A 9,746-nucleotide genomic window follows, 5' to 3' on the forward strand; every position below is an offset into this window, starting at 1 on the left:
GAGCCTGCTTCTCCCTCTGCCTGTGTCTCTGCCTCTCTCTCTCTCTTTCTCTGTGACTATCATAAATAAATAAAAATTAAAAAAAAATAAAGAAGTGTTTTTGTACTCTTCAGGTAAATAACTCATAGAGTATTGCTGGATCATAGGTAAGTTTTATTTTTAACTTTTTTCCACAGTGACTACACCAAGTTGGCAGACCCATCAACAATGCAAGAGAGTTCCTCTTCCTTTATATCCTCACTGACACTTGTTGTTTTTTATGTTGTTGATTTTAGCTATTCTGACAGGTGTGAGGTGATACCTCATTGTAACTTTGATTTGCATTTCTTTGATAGTGAGTGATGTTGGAATAAGCATCTTTTCATGTGTCTCTTGGTTGTCTTCTTTGGAGAAATGTCTATTCATGACTTCTGACCATTTTTAAATTGGATTATTTATTTTTTGGGTGTTGAGTTTTATACGTTATTTAAATATATTGATTTTTTTCTAATATTTTATTGGATATATCATTTGCAAATATCTTCTCCCATTCTGTAGGTTGCCTTTTCATTTTGTTGATTGTTTCCTTCAATATGCAGAAGCTCTTTACTTTGAAGTAGTCCCAATAGTTTATTTTTGCTTTTGTTTCCCTTGCTTTAGGGGACCTATCTAGAAAAATGTTGCTACACCCGATGTCAAAGAAGTTGCTGCCTGTGTTCTTTTTTAGGATTTTTATGGTTTCAGCCTCACACATTTAGATCTTAATCCATTTTGAATTTATTTTTTATAGAGTGAAAGAAAGTGGTCCAGTTTCTTCTTTTGCATGTGGCCATCCAGTTTCCCCAGCATCATTTGTTGAAGAGGCTGTATTTTTCCCACTGGATATTCTTTACTGCTTTAATTAATCCTGAAGATAATTGACTGTATAATTGTCAGTTTATTTCTGGGTTTTCTGTTCTGTTCTATTGATCTATGAGTCTATTTTTGCGCCAGTAGCATGGTGTTATTATTATAGCTTTGTAATATAACTGGAAATTGTGATGCCTCCAGCTTTGCTTTTCTTTTTCAAGATTGCTTTGGCTACTCAAGGTCTTTTGTGGCTCCATACAAATTTTATGATTGTTTGTTCTAGTTCTGTAAAAAATGCTATTGGTATTTTGATAGAGATTGCATTAAATGTGTAGATTGCTTTGGGTAATATACATATTTTAACAATATTTGTTCTTCCAATCTATGCTCATGGAATGTCTTTCCATTTTTTTTTGTTTCATCTTTAATTTCTTTCATCAGTGTTTTATAGTTTTCAGGTCTTTCATCTCTTTGGTAGGGTTATTCCTAGGTATCTTATTTTTGTTGCAATTGTAAATGGCATTATTTTCTCAATTTCTCTTTCTACTGCTGCTTCATTATTGAAGTATGGAAATGCAACAGATTTCTGTACATCAATTTTGTATCCTGTTACTTTACTGAATTCATTTATCAGTTTTGGTGAAGTCTTTCAGATTTTCTATTTATACTATCGTGTCATTTGCAAATAGTGAATTTTTACTGCTCCTTTACTGATCTGGATGTCTTTTGTTTCTTTTTGATGTCTGATTGCTGTGACTAGGACTTCCAGTACTATGTTGAATAAAAGTGGTGAGAGTGGACATCCTTGTCTTGCTCCCACCTTAGGAGGAAAGCTCCCAGGATTCCCCATTAAGGATGATGTTAGCTGTGGATTTTTCATATGTGACCTTTATTATGTTGAGATATGTTGCCTGTTTTTTTTTTATCATGAATAGATGTTATACTTTGGCAAATGTCTTTTCTATGTCTATTGAGATGACCATATGATTCTTGCCCTTTCTCTTATTGATGTGATGCATCATGTTGATTGGTTAGTGAATTTTGAACCACACTTAAAACCAAAGACTAAATCCTACTTGATCATGGTGAATGATTTTTTAAAATGTATAACTGGATTTGGTTTGCTAATACTTTTGAAGACTTTTGCATCTATATTCATGAGAAATATTGGCCTGTAGTTATCTTTTTTGTGGGGTTTTTAAGGCTTAATGTTTTATTTTTTTTAAAGATATTGTCAAATGTCACATGTGATTTTTCACCTACACATAAGCAAACCATAAAATACTGTGCAATGAAATCAGTGATGAAAGAGCCAAAGGTTTGTATGAGCAAGGATTATTCCCAGTTCATCGCAAGCCTCAATCACAATTTTGTCAGCAGCAGAACCAGAAGGAGCAGCAATGTAGGCCACACCACTCCTTTTAGCTCTGTCTACATTATCCCTGAAAGGAAAGAAGGCATCAGAGCTGATAGAAACTTCACTAAGTTTGTCGACCCATTCCTTCTTCTCTGTTTCAGTTAATAATTGAGAGACTTCCTCAAACAATGCCTTCCACTTTATCAAATCTTCATCCTCGCTAATTATTCCAGTAACATACTGGTCAATGGCATTGGAGATTTCTGCTCTCTTTACTCCAGTCTTAAACTTCATTGAAAGCACTTGTGGATGATGTCTAAGCCACCAACAGTTTGCCTTTTCCCCTGCAAGGCATGTGCAGTGGATTCGAGATTGCTGTCTTGCTCCAGTGCCAATAACCTGGCCATTCTTGGCATAGCACACAGAGTTAGACTGCGTGTAATTCACAGCAATGGTGGCTACAATGAGGACTCTGAGTGCAGACTCTAGCAAATCTTTATTCTTGGTCACAACATTGCTAAATAATGACCTGTCAATAACACCATTATTTCTCTTCTGACTTAAACGAAGACCAGAGAGTTCGAAGTTCGTTTTCATCTGGATGTAAGACTGATCGATCTGAAGAACACAGTAGTTCCCATTTTTTCTTTTTAGAAAGTATTTCCAAAGCTTCATCTTCATAGCCTGGGGGCAACAATACCATCAGATACCTCTCGAGATAATTTTGACAGAAGGGACATCACAAACATCAGATAATGCAATAAAGTCACCAAATGAAGACATCCCATCAGCCCCTCTTGCTCTTGCATATGCAAGAGTGTAAGGGTTTTATACAGATCATAGACCATGCAGACTTTGGCCTCATCTTCACGGAGTGGAATTCCAACAGCAGCACCTGCTGGGCTGACATGTTTGAAAGAGGCAGAGGCTGGAATGCCTAAAGCTTCTTTGAGTTCCTTCACCAGCTGCCAAGCATTCAAAGCATCACACAAGTTTATAAATCCCGGCGCCCCATTTAGAACTGTGACGGGAAGCTTGGGCTTCAGTGTGTATAACTGGGCAGGAGTTTGATGAGGGTTCATTCCATACCTCAAGGGCATTTGTGATATTCCTTTACTATACTGTCTCCTGAAGTAATCTGAAATTGCCTCACCATATTGTGCCATATGAATGAAAGCCTTCAAGGCTAACTGGCATCTGGTCTCCAAGGAGGTGTCTTTACTGTTGGAGTTCTGCATCTCTTGGACAGGGCCACATAGTCCTCGGGTTCACATACTACTGTCACTCAAGCATGGTTTTTGGTTGGTGCTCTCAATAGGGTTACTCCACCAATACCAATCTGTTCAACAGCCTGCTCAACAGTTACATCTGGAGAAGCCACGGTCTTCACAAAGGGATACAGATCAGACAACAACTCTTATAAGACTAAAATCAAGTGTGGCCATGTCAGCATTATCTTCTGGGATATTACAAGCCAAGATTCCATCATGGACTGCAGGATGCAAGGTTTTCACACGCCCTCCACCCCCCTAACATTTCAGGAAATCCTGTGAGCTCAGAGACATCTCTGACTGCCAGCCCAGCATCCCAGAGAGCTTTTGCTGTCCCTCCAGAAGCGATGAGATTCAAACCAACAGAAGTGAGGCTTCTGGCAAATTCCACCAGACTGGTTTTGTCAGAGACATTAAATAGGGCGAGCAGGGTGGGTGCCATGGCTGCAGGCAGCAAGGTCACGGTGGGCGGGGGCCGGGGCGGGGTGGCTGCGGCAACGCCGTGTGTGGAGGGCCCTTTTGTGGGGTTTTTATCTGGTTTTGGTATCAAGGTAATGCTAGCTCATAGAATGAATTTGGAAGTTTCCTTCCTTTTCTATTTTTTGGAATAGATTGAAAAGAATACATGCTAACTCTTTAAATGTTTGGTAGAATTCACTTGTGAAGCCATCTGGCTCTGAACTTCTGTTTGTTGGGAGTTTTTTTTTTTTTTTTCTTTTTTTTTTTCTGACTACATTTTTTTGCGGGTAGCCAGTCTGTTCCAATTTTAAAGACACTTTAATTTTAAAAATAAGTTAGTGAATGATTTTTCAAATGTAGTCCAGTGACTATGTACGTTTCACATTCTCTATTTAGTGTTCTCCACTTAGTGGGGCAAGGTAGAAAATACTAAGGGGGGGGGCAAATAATGATAGAAAAAGGAATATTTGATTTAATTTTCCCTTTGCATCTAGAAGGCCGTCAAGTTAGTGTAAAGCACATGAAATCTGGGGAGAGCTAAAATCATAAGTCAATAAAAAATGTGTAATTTTTAAACCTGAACTTCTTTACAGGGGCAGAATCAAGCATATAACAAACAAGCAGGCACACAAAGATAAAGACTCCAAAAAATTAAGGAGAGATACTTGATAAATTCCAACTCTGACTCTTGTCCTTTTGTTCAAGTTAGTAAGATCTATGAAGTATCCCCAAGTATAGCAATGGTTACATTCTGTGGCATTACTTTTTTTTTTTTTTTAAAGATTTTATTTATTTATTCATGTCAGACAGAGGGATAAAGAGGCAGAGAAACAGGCAGAGGGAGAAGCAGGCTCTCTACAGGAGCCCAATGTGGGACTCAATCCCAGATTCCAGGATCATGCTCTGACTCAAAGGCAGAAGCTCAACCGCTGAGCCACCCAGGCATCCTGTGGCACTTTTGAGGGGAAGACACAAAATATCACCTCTGAATTACAGAGTAGCATGCATATTTTTTCATTATATGATAAAAACTAAAATAATATTCTCAAAGACATATTCAAGACTGAATATTGAAATATATATATATTTAATAATAAATTTATTTTTTATTGGTGTTCAATTTGCCAACATACAGAATAACACCCAGTGCTCATCCCATCAAGTGCCCCCCTCAGTGCCCATCACCCAGTCACCCCCATCCCCAGCCTCCTCCCCTTCCACTACCCCTAGTTTGTTTCCCAGAGTTAGGAGTCTTCATGTTCTGTCTCCCTTTCTGATATTTCCCACCCATTTCTTCTCCCTTCCCTTCCCTTCCCTTCCCTTCCCTTCCCTTCCCCTTCACTCTTATTTATATTCCCCAAATGAATGAGACCATATAATGTTTGTCCTTCTCTGATTGACTTATTTCACTCAGCATAATACCCTCCAGTTCCATCCACCTTGAAGCAAATGGTGGGTATTTGTCATTTCTAATGGCTGAGTAATATTCCATTGTATACATAATCCACTTTAAATCCTTTAACGAGGATCCATTGGAGGGCAAGTGTGAATATTGAAATATTAAAGAAACTAAGAAAAATACCAAAATGATTTCCTGTATTTCCACTCCTCATTGCTTACCTCCTCATTCACTTTTCTACCCTCTCTAATTTGCCTAAAATTCTGTTTTTTATTAGGATAATTAATGAACTACCTCCTTGTCTCTAAATTTGGTAAGAATCTTCTTGTATTGATTTCAATTGACCTCCTAGAAACATTCAACATTTCTGAATTCTCTTGTTTTGAAATTTTCCCCTCATATTTTTGAATTTCTTCTGACATTTATGGTCAATCTTTAGCTTCTCTTTTGAAAATGATCTGTTATACGTAGTCATTAAATGCTGGGATTATTCAAATTTTATTACTGTGTGCTCTTCTTTTTTCATTCCATGTTCTTTCTCTAATGAATTATATCCTTGTTTCTTCAATTCTTCAACCAACATTGATCTACTCATACATTACAATCACCATCCTAAAATTTGAATTTATAATTTCAACTTGAATTTTTCAAAGGTGCTTCAAAATTAAGGTATTGAAAATTAAAGTCACCCTACACCCCCAAACCTGTTAAAGTCATACTCATAGGAGTGATACTTAACATATCCATCTCCATATCCTATAATCTATGCATCACCATTATTTATTAATGTTATTTTCTAAACCTATCCAAATCCATCCACTTACCTGGATCTTATCACTACCTTAATGCAAATAGTCATCCTCTTTAAATTAGATTGGGGCAATCTCTTCCTAAGTAGGGTGCCCATGTTAATTCTTTTTCCCACTTTTAAATTCTGTTACCCACCACAGCTCACAAGACTTTAATATCTTTCCTTAGCTATTAGGATAAATACCAATTTCCTTAAATGTTGCTCAGGCACTATATTAACTGGTCCTTATCCCATTAGCCTCATTTCATATAGGCCTTTCACTCACAGACTGTATTCCCCGATAATGTCATATATCCTCATGTCTCTGATTGGAAATCTGTACTTCTACACACTTTGCCTGATTGAATACCAACTCATCCTACAGCTCTCCCATCAGTTCTTACTTCCTTAAGTCAGCTTTCCTTGACCTCCATTCTCTAGTTATCTGGTTTCTTTTTCTTTCTTTCTTTCTTTCTTTCTTTCTTTCTTTCTTTCTTTCTTTCTTTCTTTTTTTTTTTTGTTATCTGGTTTCAAGGCACCCTGCAATTCTCTTCTGTAGCACATATTATAGGTATAGGCTGAGAAAATTAAGGCCATTCCACCTTAAGTTCAGCGTTAGCACAAGTACAGCCATCTCAGGCCCTTGCGAATAAGAGCTGAACTTTACCTTACTTCAGTTACAGGAAAAAAACAGCTTAATGCCCTTGAAAGCCCCATATCAGAATGTAAACAGAGCTTAAGAAACTCCTCCACCCCTTCTGGAAATTCCCTAGACCAGCCCATAAAACTAAGCTGGAACTCACCTCGGGGTCCAAGTCCCTGCTCCGCTGTGTCAGGTATACTTGGACCCAAGCTCGAGCTTGTTAATAAACCCTCATGTACTTGCATTGGTGTTGGCTCCTTGGTGGTTTCTTGGATTCACAATCTTGGGGACAGCATATATATATGTATATGTATATTTATATATATACATACATATATATGTATATATATTTATACATATATACATATACATATATATATTTAATTATATTTAAGCCATAGGTGCTTAGAAGTCAGAGACTCAAGCTGATACTACTTGCTACCGTGCTATTTAGTACCTGGCATAGACCTGGCACTTGGTATTGAAATATTTGTTGATAATGAATGGCATAGGAAAATATACAGGTAAAATACAACATGGAGAGTACAAAATGCTAAGAATGGAATGGCAAGGACAGCAGAGCAGATTAGTAAATAGACAAGAGGAAAGGAATGTGAGTCTCAATGAGTAGAGATGATGAGTTAATATCAAGTTTATCTATATATTTGTTTTGGTTATACTGTGGCATTTATACGGATATATATTGTTTGATGTTATAAAGGATATATGTAGTATAACATATTTCATAGAAAGAACTTAGGTAACTTGTTTAATAAATCATATATCAAGTATCTTCATACACAATGAGCAATCCATTTTTAAAATTGTTTTTTGAAATATATGAGTGAAATATCTTTTCAGGATTTGTGGGAAGTTCTGGCATTTATACTGGTAATTTGGGCCTTTAAAGTGAATAGACTTCATATGGATTATCTATTTCAGAATGATGTACTAACAATTCTCTCTTTCTCAGTTCAGGAACTCGGTATAGCTGAGCCACAGTTATTGGTTTTCAGGTAGAAATTGTAAATTTCTGCCTCAGAATAAACTTCATTTTAAGTAAGCTTCAGTAATAGCATTGTGTTGTCATTGAGCAGCAAGAAAATGTTGAAGATATGTTCTACATTTTTATTTTGTATCTGCACATTTTATTTCTCTCTTACAACTGCTTTTTATGCTATTGTCTTATAGGCAGAAACATAGCATGTGCTACATTTCTACCTGTAAGGTACATTTTCCTCCCTTCTCTTATTGTTAAGTTCTAATAACAACAATAAAAAAAAAAAAAGACTTAAAGACAAAGGGAAAAATGGAGCAAGAGGATATGGCTTTGTTTAATTTAATGGTTTTTAAAAATCATTTTAAATCTATTTGTTCTTCTTTGTATTAGCACAATGCATAATGACAGTACTTGGAATTAATGTACATCCATGTGCATTACAATGGGTATTCACTGTAACTTAGCAACAGCTAAGTGTGGCTTCTTCAGCTTGTTGATTTCCATTGATGGACCTGGGAGGCCATAGAAAATTCAATTTACTCTAAATTTCTTATGTTGGCAGTTAAATGTTAAGCTCCTGTTTACAGAAAGCTCTTTTGTGAATTGCCAGTTAGAATGCAGAAAGCTCTATTCCACACAGCGGGAAGTATTAGCCATTTTCTTTTGGGGGAAGGGTAGTAAACAAGTTCCTGCTATAACTCCTTCTTGTCCCTATGTTTTAACCAGAATAGTTCCAAAATAGGAAAAGCAGGTGAGATATATCAGCTCACAAAATTTAAAATGAGCTTTCAATTCAAGGAAAGGTCATAATTCTTCATGGAATAAATATGAAGAGAAACCCTTTTATTTATGTCAGTAAAAGAAAAGCTGAGTTACAGAACTTCTAGGTAATTATTAGTACCCTTCACCCTTGACTTACCTATAGACCCCAGATTTCCATATATTTTGATTTTATGGGTGGGGGACAATTGAGGGGATGCACAGGATTGCCAATTTCTATTTTAATGAATGGGTGCATTAAAAAAAAACCAACAACATTTATATCAGCATATCATCACAGCACAATAAATGTTTACACACCAAAAAAAAAAAGGGAATTAAATTAGAAATTTAATAGGTACTCTAAATTGAATACAAAAAATTTAAAAATAAATCCTGTATTTTGTCCTTGTTTTACTTGCAGAACAATATTGATCTGTGACTCTGAATTGAGGAAGGCTTAATCCAAAGGTCATTTAGAGCTGTATACATACATATCCTATTCTATTCTTCCAAACTGATTAAAGAGTTTAGAGGAGAACTGTCCAAAAGTCTTTTCCCATAACTTCTTGAGGAAATAAATTTAATCTGGTTATTTCCTCAAATTTTTTGAACCTCTTTTAATCACTTTAAAATATGGCAAAGAAAGATAACAGGAAAAAGGGTAAGAGGGAAGTCAATAAGATAGCTAGTGATGAAGTTAGGGAGATAGTGATACAGTAAGAAATTTTTCATTAATAAGATAGCATAGAAAGTTTAAAAATAACCCTAAAATTGTAAAAAATATCAAAAAGTATTCAAAAATATTATCTGATTACTGATGAGGGAACAGGGCTAGCTGCCAAAGCACAGCTGATATCCCAGAAATGACCCCCACCCAGAGTGGGATATTCTTCAGGAAGTTTCCAGTTGTCTTAATGTTAATGCCTTGCTAGAGGGAAAAAGCAATCTTTAACTTGACAATGGCAAGGCCTACAGTATCTTGTAGGTCCTCCTTAGCATATGAAAATCCTTTTGAATCTCCCTTTTTGCTTTCCTCCCCCAGCTCTACAAGTATATAATATGCCACCCTTCTCAGGCCCAGGACTGCCAGTCTTCCTGCCCATGGGTTCTGTCCCCATGCCTTAATAAAACCACCATTTTGCACCAAAGATGTCTCAAGAATTCTTTCTTGGTCATCGGCTCTGGACCTCACCTACATTCCAAACCTTCATCAATTACTATGTAATAAATTAGAAAT

General features: G+C 36.4%; 1 pseudogene; it reads right to left on the reverse strand.

Moving 5' to 3' along the window:
* Positions 1-2,045: 2,045 nt before the first annotated feature.
* On the reverse strand, positions 2,046-3,898 carry LOC144315143 (bifunctional purine biosynthesis protein ATIC pseudogene; annotated as a pseudogene).
* Between the last annotated feature and the right edge of the window lie 5,848 nt (positions 3,899-9,746).

The sequence above is a fragment of the Canis aureus genome, chromosome 6 (genome assembly GCF_053574225.1).
Source record: "Canis aureus isolate CA01 chromosome 6, VMU_Caureus_v.1.0, whole genome shotgun sequence".
Taxonomy (NCBI): domain Eukaryota; kingdom Metazoa; phylum Chordata; class Mammalia; order Carnivora; family Canidae; genus Canis; species Canis aureus.